Below are 19,150 nucleotides of genomic sequence, written 5' to 3' on the forward strand. Positions count from 1 at the left end.
CAAAATTCCACCCTGTATATTGTTGCAAAATAGTGTATAAATATACAAATTATAAATTAACCCTGTATTAGCATTAGCCGACTACTCAATTATAATTTTATTTATTTTTCTACAGGGTAGAAAACTACAGTTGATTTATACCATACATCGTAAGTTATGAGTCATAACATAAACCCGAGTATTGATATCTCTATATGCAATAAACCTTCGCACAACATCTCAAATGGAGCACTGGGTCACATCATACAGTCAGTGACATCACAGCTTCGGGCGTTAATACAGACAGTCAGCGTCAAATAGTTCGTAACACACAAAGTAGCCAAAAAGTTCGTGCGTCTTAGTAACAATTGAAATAAAGTTGCGTTGTCAACTATTTGGCCTCTTTGGCTGTCACGGATATTTGACGCTGACTGTACATGCTAAGAGCCACGCCACTTTTAGCATCGGCGATCGGCGATTTAGCCGCACACTTAAAAACGCCACACGCGGCGATTGAGTCGCTTTTCGCAAGCTCGACGCGGCGGCAGCAGTTGCAAAAACGCGCGATTCCGATACCGCGTCCGAACGCATAAAGACCCAAAATCGCGGTGCTGTAGGGCTACTCCGAAACGCTGTTTACGAAGTCGTTCACGTTGGAATCTCGCTTTGCGTGAGAGGGATGGCAACATTCGAAACTTCGGATAACGTTTTTTAGAGTAACCCCGCTGCTTCGATGCCAGTCGCAAAATCTGGGTGCGTGACAGTTTATATAAGTTTATATGATATAAATTCATTTCAATAACATTCATATTGTATAATAAACGTATGTTATAACAACACTTGATTTAATTTTTTAACATATATATAATGTTTACTTCATATAATAAATCATTTCTAATAATATCATTTCAGATACCAATCACAACGCATAAAGACATTTGATATAAACCTTACTTAATCTAAGACTCATTTGATGTAATTTTGTTTAGTATAAATATTATTTCACATAACCATTACTAGTAATAAATATTATTTGTTATACTCTTTAATTGATATAATTTCTGATAGATATAACTTTAAGTATGTTCTTTTTTAGCTTGACTTATAAATGACTTTAGTGACAAAAACGAATCGCCGTAAAACCGACTCCACGTAGTCTTGTCTGCCCTACCCCTAGAGTGTAATTTAGAAGCGCGTAGCCACGGAGGGGCGAGGCGGCCCGCGGGCTGAGGAGCAGGTGGCTGGAAGCGAGGCGCCGCGGCTGAGGCTGGCCGGCACAGCCGGCCAGCAAGCCGAAGACGCGGTGTCGAGCGAAAGCCATCTGCGACGATTAGCACGCGAGGGACCGCCAGAGCCCCGCAGTGCCGGAGCCGTGACAGAAGTCTCAAGTTTTTAGTCAGATTTGCATGCTGCATGCTTGCATGCTTGCATACCTGCATGCCTGCTTGCTTGCTTGCTTGCTTGCCTGCTTGCTTGCTTGCTTGCCTGCTTGCTTGCCTGCTTGCTAGCTTGCTTGCCTGCTTGCTTACCTGCATGCTAGCTTGCTTGCTAGCTTGCTTGCTTGCTCGCTTGCTTGCTTGCTGCATGCAATGCTTATTATAACAAATGAACTTTATATAAAATTAATATTGTTATATGATTTAAGTTTTATAGGAAAAGAATTTTATATCTCATTTGATTGTTCGACATTTTATTTTTATACTAGCTGACCCGGCGAACTTTGTTCCGCCTTAATGGCAATAAATAAGCAGACTTTTTTTTAATTTCGAACGGGATAAAAAGTATCCTATGTCCTTCTCCTGGCTCTAAACTACCTCCCTGACAATTTTCAGCTAAATCGGTTCAGCCGTTCTTGAGTTATAAGTGGAGTAACTAACACGACTTTCTTTTATATATATAGATGATTTGAATGTTATTTGTTTTAAATAGTATACATTGTAAGTTTTATAGAAAATATTCATTATATCAAACCATTTTATATCAGTTAATAGTTATTTGTCTTAAAATTATTCGTTTTAAAATTATATTATTCGTTTATTATAGTAAATAATTATTATATTAAACGATTTTATATAATTTGATGTTATATCCTCTAAGTATTATATGATATGTAGTTATATCATACATTACACACCCGCAAAATCTCTGACCGCCCATATACTACAAGGTAGCAATGTCTGCCTTATACATTTCTGATTGAATATTGAAGAACATTGACTACTTTTTGTTGTGAAAATAGTGGTCTACTTGAAAAGGGTGTATGAATAGAATTGTGATAAGAAAGAATGTTATTGAACGGTATATACGCTTAGAATAATGCCTTTCTGTGACTCAATGAAATTATGAAATACAAACTGACAATGCCGCGAGTATAAGCTACTAAAGTACGGCAATAAAACCAGCACTACATCTCGCAAATGGAGCACTAGGTCATACTATGACATCACACTCGCGCACTATAATAAATGCAACGCTTAGCTTTCTTTTTATGGGTGAAAAGAGTTTTATGGTTGGTTTTAAATGTTTAAGAGGATATGTTAAGACTAAGTGATTGGTTTAAAGAGACGACTAGTCTGGTGGTCCACGTACTCAAAACTAATTTTATTTTTGCAAGTAGGCTTTTAAAAAGCACTTTTACACGTCCCAGTATTAATCCTACCACTGCTTCGGGACAATAAATGGGCCAGTGCTGAGAAGCAGCGCAAGAAACTCAGTCACTATTGTCAGCCTTACTGGATTAGGGCAGAAACTGCGTTAAGCGGGCCCCGGCGCGGTTTCATACAAAGTGCTCCGTCGCGGGCACCCGCGCGGGGGACTTTCGTATGAAACCGCTTACTTGCGTCACGCCACTGGATGACTATGCCAGAGGTACGCGGGTTCGATTCTCGGACCATACAAACATCTGTGTGTTTGTATTGATGTAGTTTTTTTACCACGTTGAAGAAGCTCTTGGCCTTCATCTCATCTGATGAAGAGTGATGAGCAGGCCGAAGGTGGAAGCGAGCTTCACCCGGAATCCTCAACCACAGAGGAATTGGCTATCTTACCTCCAACTGCCGAACACAACAATTCGGTTAACATTGTTGTTATGGCGACAGACTTATATTAGGTAAGATGGTGGAAGCTAGCCAGACCCGCCGAACTGAGCACAAAATTTTGCCTCCACTGGGAATTTAAGCCTGTCATCATCAACAACCCTTTACAGTCCACTGCTGGACTATGAGCCTCCTCCACTATAGTGGAGGGTTTTGCCATAATCTCCACGCTTGGCAGGCGGGTTGGAGATCGCAGTTTAAAAGATTGATGTTTTTCAGAGAGCGCTGCTGCCCATTCTCTGTTTGATGTGTATTCCCTAAGTCGCCTCTTACGACACCCGCGGGAAGAGTAGGGGTTGGTGACAAATGTATTCTACTCTGCCGTCACCACACGGCTTAAGCCTGTATTAAGACTTTATTTATTCGTTGCTTGTTGCCAATAATATTAACGAAAGTAGTTCGGAAAGCGCAGCGTAGGACGTCCACCCACAAAGTGGAACGAAGACATCATTAAAGGTAGCTGAATGGAAGGCGCTGGATGCAGGCCGCTACCAATCGGGCAATATGGAAATCATTGGGGGAGGCCTATGTTCAGCAGTGGACGTCCTATGGCTGAAATGATATTTAGGAGCCACGTGAGGCCAATACTTAACCTACTCGGTCCTCACAACAAACATGACATCATGAAATAAAACCACAGATTCTTAAACTAAAAATAATTGCACTATGAGATCAACCTTTTTGTATAAAAACCGCAACTGGGTTAAAGCTTACTACACTAATGAGAAAATAGAAAAAATACACCCGAGCGCACTGTGGATGAGTCATCTATCAAAATAAACAATAGTATAAAAAGTCTGCGCCAGTAGAATCTGGATTTTTTTCTAACAAATGAATTTTAATAGCAAGCCTAAATTGTAAGTTCGTTCATTCGTTTCAGCCAAACAACGTCTACAGCTGGTCAAATATTTTTATGTCAGGAAATGCTTTCCGTATACTGGTCAATGGGCACGTGGGTTTTTAGCCAGTGGGTTTTGTGACTCTTTCCGCCTGCTTACTAAAAGCCTATCCACTAAAGCCCGACGGTTTTTCTCCTCGTGGTCCTTGTGCAACAGGACCCCCGGTCCGCCATAGAAAGAAATATTTTTTTTACTTATTACGTTCAGAATCCTTATTAAGACTACATAGCAGGTTACGGTCTGCTCTATGCTGCTGCTCAGTCAGCTCTGCTGATCAGAGGAGACCGAGAGCGGCCCTCCAAAGAATGGGCCCGGGCAAACAACCCGCCAGCCCATCCTGTGGGGGTTTTTAAAGATGTCGTGGCCCAGGAAAATGTCTCGACAGGCCTAAGGAGTTGATGCGCACTGAGTCTTTGTACTACGTGTCGGTAGACCAGTGGGTTCCACGAATGGGGAACGTAAATCATCATTTCAGCCATAGGATGTCCGTCCACTGCTGAACATAGGCCTCCCCCAATAATTTCCACAATGGCCGGTTGGTGGCTGCCTGCATCCAGCGCCTTCGTGCGGCTAATTCCACTATTCCCCATTGACAATCCCCGTCAACGGGGATTAGTGAACTATTTTCAGTTAACGCCAATTGGAGCTTCATCATCATCATCATTTCAGCCACAGGACGTCCACTGCTGAACATAGGCCTCCCCCAAGGACTTCCACATCGCACGGTTGGTAGCGGCCTGCATCCAGCGCCTTCCCGCTACCTTTATCAGGTTGTCGGTCCACCTTGTGGGTGGACGTCCCACGCTGCGTTTTCCGGTACGTGGCCTCCATTCCAGAACCTTGCTATCTTGCTATGGCAGTGGGCAGGGCACATAGTACGCAGAACTGACGGCCGATGGGGCAGCAAGGTTCTGGAATTGGAGCTTATAATGTTAAAAATAAAATCCTAATATAACGGGGAATAGTGGAATAAGCCCTTCGTGCAACCTTTATAACGTTACGGAACATTATTATATTTATTATTCCGTAGTAATATTAATATATTTCTTTACTAGATTCAAGTTCTATTGGCGCGAACTATAAGTGGGGGGAGGTGGGGGGTGCTTAGTGGCGTGGGTGTAAACAAACTTAGGACGGTTGCACATTGTTGACATTTGTTCTTAAGCTGTTCATACAGGGTGTGTGTTAAATTGGAAACGTTAAATCATAAATGATAAGTAGACATGGGCAAACATTATTATGCACCGCCTGCTGTAATTTCTGCTTAGCCCAATGTTTTTTGTACGCCTTTTGTACGCTCTCAATATTTTTTGATAAAAAAATAACTAAAGAACAGTGATTAGTTGAACCAATAATTGAAATAACTTCAAAAAATACCTTCATACCAGCCCTGAAAACAGTGTCAATTGCCTGAATTTAATTTCTTTCTAGTAAGTAGCTGAAATTAAATTAAATCCAAAGACTGTTAACTGAATTCGCGAACTGGTGACGTCATAGTCCCCTTTTCCATTCCCTTCACATACGGGACTATTCCCACCTCTCGTTCCCACTACAACTCCTGTTTAGCCAGGATCTACAGTTTGACCCCCAACCAGTCAAATCATTCCTTGAGTACTATCTAGGCACTTGAAGTTTGGGCAGTGAAGGCCAAGTTTGTCCCACAACCTGTATAGCGAACGTGACGTCACTCAATGGACGTCAGCCTACGCGGCTACGTCATACATAAGCCTCTCGCGAACAGGCTTGACCTGTTAATTATCAAGAATACTCAGTGGCACATCGAGAAACACTGTGATATCTTATTGTGGTTTTAATACGTTCCATTTTGCGACTGATTAATTTTAATTATACACTGTATAGCGAGCGCGAAAGCAACATAATTACGCGCGAGCGATAAGGATGGGTAGCTTTGGGTCATTGGACAAAATTCTACGTGCTCACGGACCAGGCTTTATTTTAAAAAAAGTATGTAGTATATCCGTTAAGCTAGCACCCATAACACAAGCATTAAGTTGCTTACTTTGGGGCTAGCCGGCGCTGTGTGAAATTGTCCAAAGATTTATTTATTTTTACTTCAATCTTCGTGGTTTCAACTTCATTTTGCATACGTACACAGACGAATCTCAAGCGGGAGGTATTCGCACTCACACTGATTTGGACTGGTTTGCGACACCTCTCGTGAATTTGGCGATATTCCTGCCTTGTCTAGCATAAAAAAAAGCGTTGTCCATGTGTGCGTAGCACTTTGCATGTGTATTGTCTTCTGCTCCTATCTATTTTGGAGCCCCGGGGGAGTTACAAGGGCGTTGCTGGCCTTAGTTTGAAATCTTCCTATTGACCCATTTATCTAGCAATTAAGCTTCAAATGTGAACAAAGGAGCCGCGCTCGACTAAACGAACTGACTCTGCAATCTGATCGACTTATTGTTATGCTGAAGCATTTACACGATCTAATAATGGTTGTTGCAGAATCTTTGACATCTCATTTTGAACTTTATTTATAATTTCATAAGTTTATTCCATTAAAAAAACAATACATTGTGTCGGAAATATTAAACGAAGATCCATCGCATCTGTTGGAAACCAACAAGGAGTTTTTATACTTTTTATCACTTTTTCTTCTAAACAAAATAAAATCACTTCTACTTTGACAGCTCAAGAAAGTTGTTTCATTTCATACATTTTATACATATTTTAATACATTATTCAGTAATACAATAATTAATTTATGTCATAAGCAACATAAATTTGGTGCCGAAACCCATACATAATTCACATTGGTTTTTTTGTGTGCTGCTGGAAAATTATCCCGAGGGCCAACGCCGGCATAGTTGCCGATTGCAGTAGGTATTATGGCTACCCAGGTTTGTGGTGACACCAACCAAAAAACCAAGCTGTTACAAGGGCAGTGCAAGGCCGCTATAACACGATGTGTTACCTTTTTGAACAAGAAGACGGACCCGAGTGTTTTCGAGTTGACGAACAGAAGGAAAGCAATAGAAGAAGCGTTCGCGCGCTACCACCAGCTGGCGGACGAGGCCATTCTGCAAGGCCAGGAGGTGTTGGACGGTGAAGAGGAGTTCGAGGACCGCTATTACGATGTCCTCTCCCGGATCGACGCTCTTCTGGACCGCCGCAGCAGTGCTTCGCCGCTGGGGTTTGCGTGTGCCGTGGACGCTTCGACGCCGCTGTTCGAGACCACGAGGCTGCCTCCGATAGAAATCCAATCGTTTGATGGTAACAACGTCTGTGCATACAAGCCATTCATGGAGCTTTTCATGGAATTAATAGGCAACAACTGTAAGTTATCCAATGTACAAAAATTATATTATTTAAAGGGCTATTTAAAGGGCGAGGCTTTGAATCTTGTAAATAATTTGCCTCTCATAAACCAGTCGTATNACAATACAGCAACTTTTCATACATTGGGCCAAACTTGATGGGAGTCTTAGTGCTTCTGATACATCCTTATATGTCTAAGTTGGATTTTCATTGCTTTTCCATTATAATTCTTTTTATGCAAGTGAGGAAACTTGAACCAAGTTTTGTTTTATTCATAATTTAGCTTATTAATTTCATAATAACAATAATTGTTAATTCATAACCCGACTGCGGGTTTTATTAAGTATTCAATTATTTTCGATATAAACGACAAGTGTTTTGTGTTTCTGTTAATTGTTTATGATGTGTTAGATCGCATACTATTCGAGAATGTAATGTTACATAGACCGGTCTACATATTTCATGATTGTTTTGATTTACTACATCTGCAAATGTTATCTTTCATAATTGTATTTTAAGAGTAATTGCAAGTTCAGTCAGTTTAATCATAAGTTTTTATTCATTGTTTAATACAAATAGATTTAATTCTAGTGCGTGTTGCATATCGCGCGCGAGACTATGTTGGAAACCAACAAGGAGTTTTTATACTTTTTATCACTTTTTCTTCTAAACAAAATAAAATCACTTCTACTTTGACAGCTCAAGAAAGTTGTTTCATTTCATACATTTTATACATATTTTAATACATTATTCAGTAATACAATAATTAATTTATGTCATAAGCAACAGCATCGACCAATACTTTCTCGTGTGGCACTTTGGCCGAAATGCAACCAGTGAAGGTTGTTGAGTAGTCCTAGAGGAAGGCCTCTCCCAAGGATTTCAACAAGAACCGGTCATGCGCCGCCCGCATCCAGGCACCTCCCGCGACCTTCACCAGATCGTTTGTCCACCTAGTGGGAGGTCTGCCCACACTACGTATTCCGGCTCGTGGTCGCCACTCGAGAACTTTTTGCTTTCTGCCCCAGCGGCCATCAGCTCTACTAGCTATGTGCCCCGCCCACTGTCACTGTATAGCGATTCTGCAGGCTATGTCAGTCACTTTGGGTTCTCCTGCGTGTTTTGTTTTTAGAAACTATTGTAATTGCAAAAAAAAAAACCTTATCTGCAAAAAAACGGGACATTGCCGTATGAACATATAAGTCCAGTTTTGCGGGATACAGTAATGTTGTAATGCAGGATGCCTTAGCTTTCATTATACATTCTTCTTCCCACAACTCCAGTAGTATACAAACGCGCGCGTGCTTATGTATTACGTTACGGCTACCAACAGCGGTGAGGCGACCTTGACTCCAGTTCAAGGCTACACTTTTTACGGCTAGTAATAATGGACATAAACAATGGAAGTTGGGGACAGAAGGTTCAGAAATTTTTGTAGTATAGTCAAACGAACTACGCCTTTAGCAGCTTGATTATAAAGTCGGGATTTCGGTCAATCGACATACTTTTTGAGCTGCACTTTTCCCGTGGACAAATTAATATGCCAACATCAGGCCTCCCCAACCTGTTCGGTCAAAGCATGGGGGTTGTAAGCTGGTAATTACGGGACTATTCCCACCTCTCGTTCCCATCACTGCAACTCCTGTGTAGCCAGGATCTCTACAACTTGATCGCCAATAAAAAACCCAACCAGTGAAGGTCAAGTTTGTCCCGGGGGAAAGTTAAACTGTCATGGAAGATTGAACCCGCTACGAATTTAATCAGATGATTTTTAAGAAAAGATATGCATTAACTCTGGTAAATAGAGGGAAAGTATTAAATACTTCTTGTCTTCAGGGTCTGACAGCAATAGTAAAATACTAATTGCATCCATCTTTATTGAGGCTCTGTCTCTCTTTTATTAACTTTCAGATAAATATATAGGTAACCGTGTACAGGCAGAATGTAAAACACCTTGTCAGAGTGGAAAATGTGGGATCAGAGACCTTTGATACTGCGATGCAGGATTGTAGGCGCGGTGGCGTGTTTTGCCATACCGAAACACGTCCGTTACTGGAATGTTCTTCTCCCAGGATTTATACAGCGACCAGTCCTGCGCTGGCTGCATCCAATCGCTTCCCAGTTCAGTCATCAGTCCACTGAATGGAAGGCCTGCCTTTATTACATCTTAAGTTGCGTGGTCGCCACTCAAGAACGAACGGACTTACTAGTCCACTTCTATTATGTCCTAATGGAGCTAGCTTAGAAATATAGCGGATGTCAGATATTGTGGTAATAGTTTGTTGGTAAACAAGCAGTTGGTCTCCGGTGGGTGGCTCATTCGATAAATGGCCGGCACGTGGATGAATCGTGAGGTTTGGGTGGCATATGAATTGAACAGCTAGGGACTGGAATTCGCTGCCTGCTGCTGTATTTCCCGAACACTATAATCCGGGCGTTTTCAAGGCGAGAGTGAATAGGCACTTACAGGGCAGATATGTACCATCCTAGACTGCATCTCACACCCAGGTGCGATTGCGGTCAAATACCTGCCTTGTCTTGAATAAAAAAAAATGCGAATCGGCCATCAATTATGGGGCAGACTTGGTAAGACTGACCTTAAATACTTTGGACAATTTCACAAAGCGCCAGCTAGCCCCAAAGTAAGCAAATATGCTTATGTTATGGGTGATAGCTTAACGGATATACTACTTTTATTCTTTTTTAAATACATACATATTATAGTAACACCCAGACTTAATTCATCATTTCAATTTCTGTGCGGCTGGGAATCGAACTCAGGACCTCTCGGCATAGTAGCCCGTTTCGAACCACTACACCAAACAGCCGATGACGGCCTTAGCTGAGAGATACCTTAGCCTGACGGATTAGCAAGCTGAAGTGGCAATCGAGAGGGCACATAGTACGCAGAACTGACGGCCGATGGGGCAGCAAGTTTCTGGAGTGGAGGCCATGTACTGGAAAGCGCAGCGTAGGACTTTCACCCAGAAGGTGGGCCGACGACCTCATAAAAGTAGCAGGAAGGCACTGGATGCAGGCCGCTACTAACCGTTCATGATGGAAATCATTAGGGCCCTGGGGGAGACCCATATTCAGCAGTGTCTTATGACTGAACTCAAATGATGATGACGAGGTAAGATAGCCAGTTCCTCTGTGGTCGAGGATTCCACCTTCGCCATGATCATCATCAGGTGAGATACAGGCCAAGCAAGAGCTTCTCCGATGTAAGCCAAATGAGTTTTTTTTTTGAGAGATTTTCGATGAAGAGATTCTATGTACTAGGCAGGCTATGATATTACTCGCTAGGTTTGTGACAGTTATCAACAACTGATTTAGTCGATTGCGAACGAATGACCACAGGAAGCCCTAGACAAAATGACAAATTGGTCAATTTCTTTGACATGATGATTGCGAAATTGAATCTGTCACGTCACTTTTGTCTAGCGGAGACAAATGATTGTATGGCGCTGGAAGGCGAGTGAAGATTTTAGTCATCATCAAACTAACATTATCGTTTAAAGGTCTTAGCAGACTTAACAATTCGGAAACGGATCAACACCTTATCGAGTTTCGCGCGCTGTCAACCGCGAGGCGAGGCGTTTACGTTACGGTGCGGATAATTGTGCGTTGCAGTATGGAGTTTCATACAAAGAATGACTGACCACCTCGAGTTGATACGGTTCAGCTTCAGACCGATACAATCTTGTATGTTGTCTTAATTACCGCGAATCAAGACGCGCAATTAATGTAGGTCATAAAACTGATTTTCAGCTCAAACATCACCACAGACCAGCTCACCTACATCTCAATTGTTAACAATGAGCGAAGAACCGAATTACTGGATCTAATTTATAACTGGTCATCACTGGACGGCTGCCAAGTAGTGACTGGACAATGTTATTATCGATAGTCGATATTTTTTCTTGTTCTTCAGCACCCGTCGTGGTCCGAGTCTGAGAAGCACTGTTCAGAATCAAAAAATCAAAATCAAAAATTTATTTATTTAGTTTAGACCACAAGTGGCACTTATGAACGTCAAAATATTATAGTAAATAATAAAAAGTGCCCGAAATGGCAAGTGCTGAGAAGAAACGCCGGAACAAACTCAGTCACCACTAATTGTTTAGGTCAATGTTAAGTGTTTAGACAAAATGTGATAGAAGAAGCGAAGAAGAATAGCCACGACCACGAGTGAATTAGCACTGGGTAAGCTCGCTTCATTTTGGATCGCCCTAGCAACACTATAGATCTCCAGAATCTTAGGGAAAAGCGATAAGGGATGTTCAGGGATAACAGACAAGCTTAACACTGTACCATATATTCCAAAAAACTATCGAGTGATGCAGTTATGAATAGCACAGTCGATATTCTTTACATCGACAGTTCTCCAACACTAGCTGGTCAGACGATACTAGCTAGTAGGAAATGGGGTGTCCACTGAAAAAAAAGGTCAACGACATTGAATTTGACATGCAAACGTTGGCCCAACGTTGGCGTTAGATGTGAAAAAATTCATTTGAAGGACAAGGTGTATTTATTTTAAATATAGCTTACGGCATTTTCCATGACATTTGCCTGGCAGAAATATTTGTGGTCTGTTTTTATGTTTGATGTTAACCATGTGGTGAGAGACGATAGTGGTATAGCATTTTTTTCTGACTAAGCCTACGTTTCTGATTGGAAAAGCTTTTTCTTATGTAAGCCTCAGTTTGCGATTAATTCAATCTTTCAGAAAGTGATGATGAATGGGGAACTATGAAGATTTGAGAAAGACAGGTAAAATTGTATTAAAAGCGTGGTTCATAACTTTACTTTTATAAATTTGAATTTTGACTAAGCAGAGGTTTGACGACAATAATTCTAAGTGTTAAATACCTGCCCAATAAGTGACCTCACTCTTGCCTTGCAGGGCCAAAGGCATAGTGTAGTCTTTGGGGGGAAGTTTTTGTCCAGCAGTGGACTGTCAATTGCCATTAAGTACAATCATAGATAAGCTTTTTTTTTACCATTGAAAAAGATATAATATGGCTAGTAGCAAAAGTGATCAATGGATTATTAACCTCAAATGCCCACGCGCCTGCTAGTAAGAATTTGGCAACAATGTAAAACTAATTGTATTGTAATTAGTCTTCGCTAATCACGTGCTCGTTAATTCCTAGATTTTTAGATTAATCACCTAGGGAAGAACTACACCAACTCCACCTTCACACCACTACATCTTAGGATCTACAGTCTTTTGAATTCCCACCTCCCGTTTCCACCGCTGCAGTAGTCAGGATCTACAGCTTGACCGACAATAAAAACCCAACCAGTGAAGGTCAAGTTTGTCCTGGGGAAAAGTTAAACTGTCATTGGACCCGCAACAAAATTAATTAGAAGAACATAGGAGGAGTTCGAAGTTAAGGTTCGACTTTCCAGTGCAAAGCGGATGATAGGTGACAAAACAAAGGTTTAAGTTAAGTAACCTTTAGGTAGAAAGCCACTTGCAAAAACACCACATTCACACGGCAATTTTTCGCAACAAAATGTTGTGTTAATACTCGTATGTATGATTAAATCAGTTTATTTTTAGCGAGCAACGTGGAAAATCCTATTGTGCGGTGTTCCACTCTGGCAGTATTCCAGGCGGGCGTATCGTAAACTTGGGGGAACTTACAATGATTGGGGTTTTATTGTTTCGATTATTAACGTGAGAATGTGAGTGAAATGTGAACGATTGAGAAAAAGATGTAGTAGGCCCTTTCCAGCCGCGCCATGATATACTTTATCGACGCCAAATGTATGGGAAAAATCGATAAAATGGCGTGATAAACGCTTATCGCAGCGCGTATCCTAGGCAGTAGGCCTAGGGCACATAAACACGTCCCGAATATAGCTTGCTCTACCACCACTTCTTCGGCCATGTATCTCGGCACAGTAATGACTCCATAGAGCGTCTCGTAGTGCAGGGAAAAGTTGAGGGCACCAGACCACGTGGTAGATCACCAATGAGATGGACGGACCAGATCAAGGGCGCAACTAAGTGCTCGGTTAGCGAAAGTACCCGGAAAGCTGCAGTCCGCGAGGAATAGCGCCGTATTACGAGGAGCATCACTCTGAATCGTGATTCAAAATGATGACCACGACCACTCTGACAAGAGTGTATCGGCTGAGAAGAACCACCACTTCGGAATAACATATGGGCTGGTGCTAAGAAGAAGTGGCGGAAGAAACTCAGACACCTTTGTCAGCCAAATAGCAAAATAGCTCGCAGAACCGATGGCCTAAGGGCAACCACGGATCGGACGACTGGACATACGATCTAGGAAAGGTCGCGGGAATCACCAGGATGCAGACAACCCAGGGCCGGTTTTCGAGAAAATCCTTGAGGGAGGCCTTTGTCTACCAGAGGACGTCATTTGGCTAAAACGAACGACAGTAAAATAAAATAATTTAGTTGGTCCTATTCTAAGTCCACATGGCAACGTTTAGCTACCACTAAGTCGCTATAACAACAATGTTAACATCATTGTTGTGTTCGGCAGTTGGATTGGAGTTAAGACAGGAGGTGAAGAAGGGACAATATGGAGTATACATTGAAGGTATACTCCGTGGTTGAGGATTCCGGGTGTAGCTCGCTTCCACCTTCGGCCTGATAATCACTTACCATCAGGTGAGATGTATCTCCAAATAAAGGTCAAAAGCTTCGTCGTTGTGGGTAAAAAAAAAACCCTGGACAGTGGAGACCAGTCTTTTGTTTTGTAAACGTACAAATTTTCTTTGCTTCAGACAAAACAAGACAACAATATCTTGATGACATAACTTCAGAGCCGATGCCCATATACGGCCACATTTCCTTGCAGCCTATACACCTATGACATTATCTTGAAATGACTCAACTAAGTAATTATTACCATGATGTTATTTCACCAGATTTACAGTCCATTGTGTGACAGTGTGACGCGTTGACAGTGACACGACGTGGCTGACTAACGTGCTAATTCTATTTTTGCGACTGTTTTCGTGAAAAGGGAACAATTAAGCTAAATTTTTCATTTCACATCTTTAGTTTCTTATGCCGTTGTTTGTCACCTGTCATCCGCTTTGCAAATGGAAAATGGAGACTAATGTACCTTCTAGTTGGGTTTATTGTCGGTCAAGCTGTCAATCCTGAGGCACCGAATTCACACTTTGAAGTCAGTTAATTCTTATTAAGTTTGGTTTTTCATTACACCTGCAGTCATAATCATAAGCCTTGCATTATTATGTTCCTTTGATCCAAGATATGATTCTACTTTATTATGTATGTACCTACTTATTAAAATAAATAAATACACCTGTGTGTACATGCATCGTTCGTTCGTTTCAGCCAAATGCCAACCACTGCTGGACAAAGGCCTCCCCCAAGGCTTTCCACAACGACCGGTCCAGCACTGACCGAATCCAGGTGCTTCTGCGACCTTCACCAAATCATCGGTCCACTTAGTGAGGCCTGCCCACATGTATGAACAATTTTCACGGCTATTCCAAGATTGTCCACTTCAGTCGGAAAACGTCATATGACATTTTGTGAATAATGGCATTACTAAGCGAGTTATTTTTAACAGTTGCTATTTCAGTTCGCGTGCAGATATTTAGTTCTTAGCTACGTCAGTTAAGGTTAGCTATGTATCAATGGAAATCGTAAAGAAGGTGGTTTAATACCTTGCTGCTTCAAGGTCAATATTAATGTAGGTATTCTGTTCTGATATTGTAAATGGAAAAGTAACTCCGTCTGTAATTCTGAGTTTGTTATCTTTTCACGCATAACCAGATTTAGATGGAAGGAATATGAATAGTTTGAGACATTGGGAATTTGGAACGAAATCATCATCATCGGGTAATTCAATCTCGTCTGCAGGAGTACGACCTTCTCTCTCTAATGAAAATTCACTAGAATTCAACAAAGAATTCAAGAATTCACTAAAGATACGACAAAGGGAGAATTTAGCCTACACTCGCCACCCTAGCCAGGCGAGTCAGCTAGGGAGACCTGATGTTCCCATGTTTGTCCTTTAAGACAGCAACGAAAAAAGGTTTTAGACACCCCGCTTACAGACTTTTAGTCGGCCGATAGTCGGGTTGTTAATCTATCAGTGTATGGAAGTGCGCACGTTACACCGATTTGGTATCGGCTGATTCTTCATACAAATTAGAAACCGACTAAATCAAACTAGACTTTTTTTCTTTTTTTTTTGAAGGGACGCGCGCTGGTAGCTTGAGGAGCTTTTCCAGCTTCACCGGGCAGAGTGGCGAGTACAAAAGGTACTCTAGCCGTTTGGCGATCGTTGGTGCACGTGCCGACGAGGCCGAGTGTTGTTCGCTTCGCGAAGCCCAGGCTCGTCCGCGTCGGTCGCCGACCGACGTTCGCGATCGGGCCATAATCTAACTAGACCTTCACTGGTTGGGTTTTTATTGGCGCTCAAGCTGTAGATCCTGCCTACACAGAAGTGGCAGCGGTGGGAACGAGAGGTGGGAATAGTCCCGTAAGCCGACTAAAAGTCTTTAGTCTGCGGGGTATCTTACTATGACTATAGCTTCACATCCACGCTTTTCAGTTGAGGAAATCAAACCGTCATCAAAAGCATACCAAACTTCACATTTTCGTTGTAAAATAGAATCTATTGCAACGACATAAGATGCCAAAGTTCAGCTTGATGAGCCGTCATCAGATTAGATCAGCATCAGGCGCTGTATAATTACTATGAATTGACGTTAGTACTTTTAATAACTCCGATGATTTGTTACAGTACAATATGTGTGTTTAAATCGCAATAGAAGCAGATATGGTAGGTAAGGCTTATGCAATCGCATCACATTTAGCAAAAGAATTCTCAAAATCTACTAAGGGCCCTCGCCCACGTCGACTTTTTTTACGAAACGCGCGACAGCATCGCTACTAACGCGCCTTAGTCGCATTTGCAACGCACTATAGAAGTGATGCCAACGCGCTACTAACGCGCTACAGCAGCGCGACTGCATCGCTACAAAAATCGGCTTGGGTGCATCAGTACCAATGCCAAACCAGGAACCAATAGTAAACCATTAGTAAATCTTAAAATAAAAGCGTAATGATAAAAGCCTAATTAAGAAAGAAAAAATAACTAGGGTAGTTCAACAGTTATCACAGATATTTGACAGGATTTATTAAACCAAAATGGCACTCACTCAGTTTTTTATAATCATCATCATCATTTCAGCCATAGGACGTATACTGCTGAACATAGGCCTCCCCCAATGATTTCAATGGCCGGTTGGTGGCGGCCTGCATCCAGCGCCTTTTTTATTATTACCAGTTTTTTTATAACGCCAAATGCATTTTGTTTTTATGGAGTGTTGCTTTTTCACCATCTAATACAGTTGTGTAAGCATAGATTACGGACAAAGTAATGCTACTGAAGCAAATGTATTTTATGTCTAAATAGAGGAAAAGGCGAATAAAGGACACAAGTAATTTTCTGTGCGGTAATGTGTTCGTGATGAGGTCGACTCGACACGTAGGTCGGCGCATATCCGGCTCGAAGGACCATCTAATTCAATACATTTACATAGCAACTGCAGTCTCAATGCCAGCTCGCGGCGATTTCTCTAGCATCTTTTATGATAACTGTGTACAACAAACGCCCTCTAGCTGGCATCTTTTTGAGAAAATGAGACCAGCAAGACGACTCTGTACCGTTTACATAGTATCGAGTGTGTCTGTCACTGTCACTCATGCGGGAACCTCGCTTTGCTTGAGAGGGATGTAAAGATTCGAAGCTTTGGATAGCATTACTTCAATACTTGGTATTTTCTACCTTTGTATGTAGAACTATGGGAAGGCGTATGCTTGGAAATTTTGGTCAAGTAATGGACACAGTTCTAGCTAGCATAATTAGGTACATAATATTATGTTTTAGAATCAACTGACAGTTGAAGTAAATTCTTGAATGGAAATCATATCTCGGCAAACACTGAGACCGAAAACATCAAGAAGAGAGCTAAAAGTGGCTGGATAAAGCCATAATCGGGCTTTACGGCGCTTTTTGGGTGAGGCTTACGTCCAGCAGTGGACTGTCATAACTGAAACGGTGGTACTGTCTTCTCGGAACAAAAAGCCAATGACTAGCATCCCTAGCAGGCATCATTGAGCCACCTCCGGTGATATCACTCTGCTCAGTTTGCAATAGGGTGTGAGCCTTTATTCTCGGGAACAGAGCGGTTGATTTTACGTCCAGAAATATACTGAGAAAGGCTAAAATAATGGTCCTGACTTCTCGAGATCTAAAGCCATTGACTAGCAGCATCTTTTCTGATTAATTACGTTGCGGGTCTTGAAACTTGGTCATGGTTAAACTTGACCTTAATTCGTTGGGTTTCTATAGGCGGTCAAGCTGTAGCTCCTGGCTACACAGGAGTGAACGAGAGATGGGAATAGTCCCGTTGCTGCCTATCTCAAAAGCCAAAGAATAGTTTCCTTGGCAGGTATCAATTGTGTGCCTTATTTATTCTCAGGAATAGATGATAGATAAGGATGATAAAGAGACTTTTACATCCAGAAGTAAACTGGAAAATGCTGGTCCTGACTTCTTGAAACTAAAGCTAATGACTAGCATCCCTAGCTCATCATTGAGCCACCTCCGATGATGTCACTGGCCAGCTTGCACAATAACAGGGTGTGAGCCAAATCTATTCTGAGTACCTCAGTTCGGCGATGTTTGTCAAACACTCCCATTTTGTGGCGTGGTCCTTCACACGCCTATTTTGTAACGTGAACTTTTTAAGTCTTACTGCAAGGTAATAAGGTATGGAGCAGCACGAAATGAGTTTTGCTGTACATCTATACTTCTAACTTCTATACTAATATTATAAAGGCGAAAGTAACTCTGTCTGTCTTGCTTCCACGCCTAAACCATTGAACCGATTTTGATGAAATTTGGCATAGAGATAGTTTGGGTCCCGGGAAAGGACATAGGATAGTTTTTATCCCGGTTTTTGAAACAGGGACGCGCGCGATAAAGTTTTTCTATGACAACAAAAAAAAAAAACAAACAAAATTTCACGCGGGCGAAGCCGCGGGCGGAAAGTAAGTATTACTAAGTATCCTTATAAATTAGAAACTTTTGCCAGCGGTTTTTGTTCATCACAAAAAGATTTAATCACCTTCAAAGACCGGCATAAAACGCCGTATGTTCTTCCCGGGGAAGACCCGTTTTTAGAAAACTACCCAAATTTTACAGTGGTTCAAGTAAGCGTTTAAAAGAAACAGAACAAGTTATCTTTCCATTTTCATCTTTGATTCTGCTTAATTATTTTCATTGGTTCTGGAGACATGAAACTCGCGAAAATTAAGGTTTTAAAAACTAATTTCTTTTTAGAAATTTTAGCTCCATCGGTTAAGAAGAACTGTCTTGAATTCAGTTGCAAGATTTATAACTAGCCAAGTCTATATTAAAGCTTGTAAAAACAGTAAGATCTTATAATACAAAGCTAATTGAAACCATTGCTTATTATGATAAAAATAACATGAAAACGCAACAGACAGAAACAACTTTTCCACTTATAAATTACAGATCTAACTGCCTATTGGACTTTGAACAAACCAATTAGATGTTGCAAAGGAATTCTAAATACTAGCATTGCTTGCGATTTAAAACGCACTCATCTAACGCCCGTATTCACAAACATTACTATGAGGTCTCACAGTGCGCGTGGACGCACAGGGTGACACATGAACCAATCACAGAGCTCTATTCAACGCTATGCGTTTAATATGCTGCTTCATTTAAGCATGTATCGTTGTAAATACGGGCGTAATATCCTAGACATAAAGTATCAAGACTAGCAAGGCGAACTATTAGTCAGAAGATTAAGTAGGCATGTGCCCGTTTTCACCTT

At 41.5% G+C, this 19,150-nt stretch overlaps 1 protein-coding gene across 1 annotated transcript in view; it reads right to left on the bottom strand.

The window, feature by feature from the left end:
* Positions 1-19,150, bottom strand: part of LOC114364704 (protein phosphatase 1 regulatory subunit 37) — a 42,894-nt gene that overhangs the window by 11,588 nt on the left and 12,156 nt on the right. The window lies entirely within an intron of this gene.

This window comes from Ostrinia furnacalis, unplaced genomic scaffold (assembly GCF_004193835.3).
Source record: "Ostrinia furnacalis isolate ACB-3 unplaced genomic scaffold, ASM419383v2 OfSCF0434, whole genome shotgun sequence".
Lineage (NCBI taxonomy): Eukaryota > Metazoa > Arthropoda > Insecta > Lepidoptera > Crambidae > Ostrinia > Ostrinia furnacalis.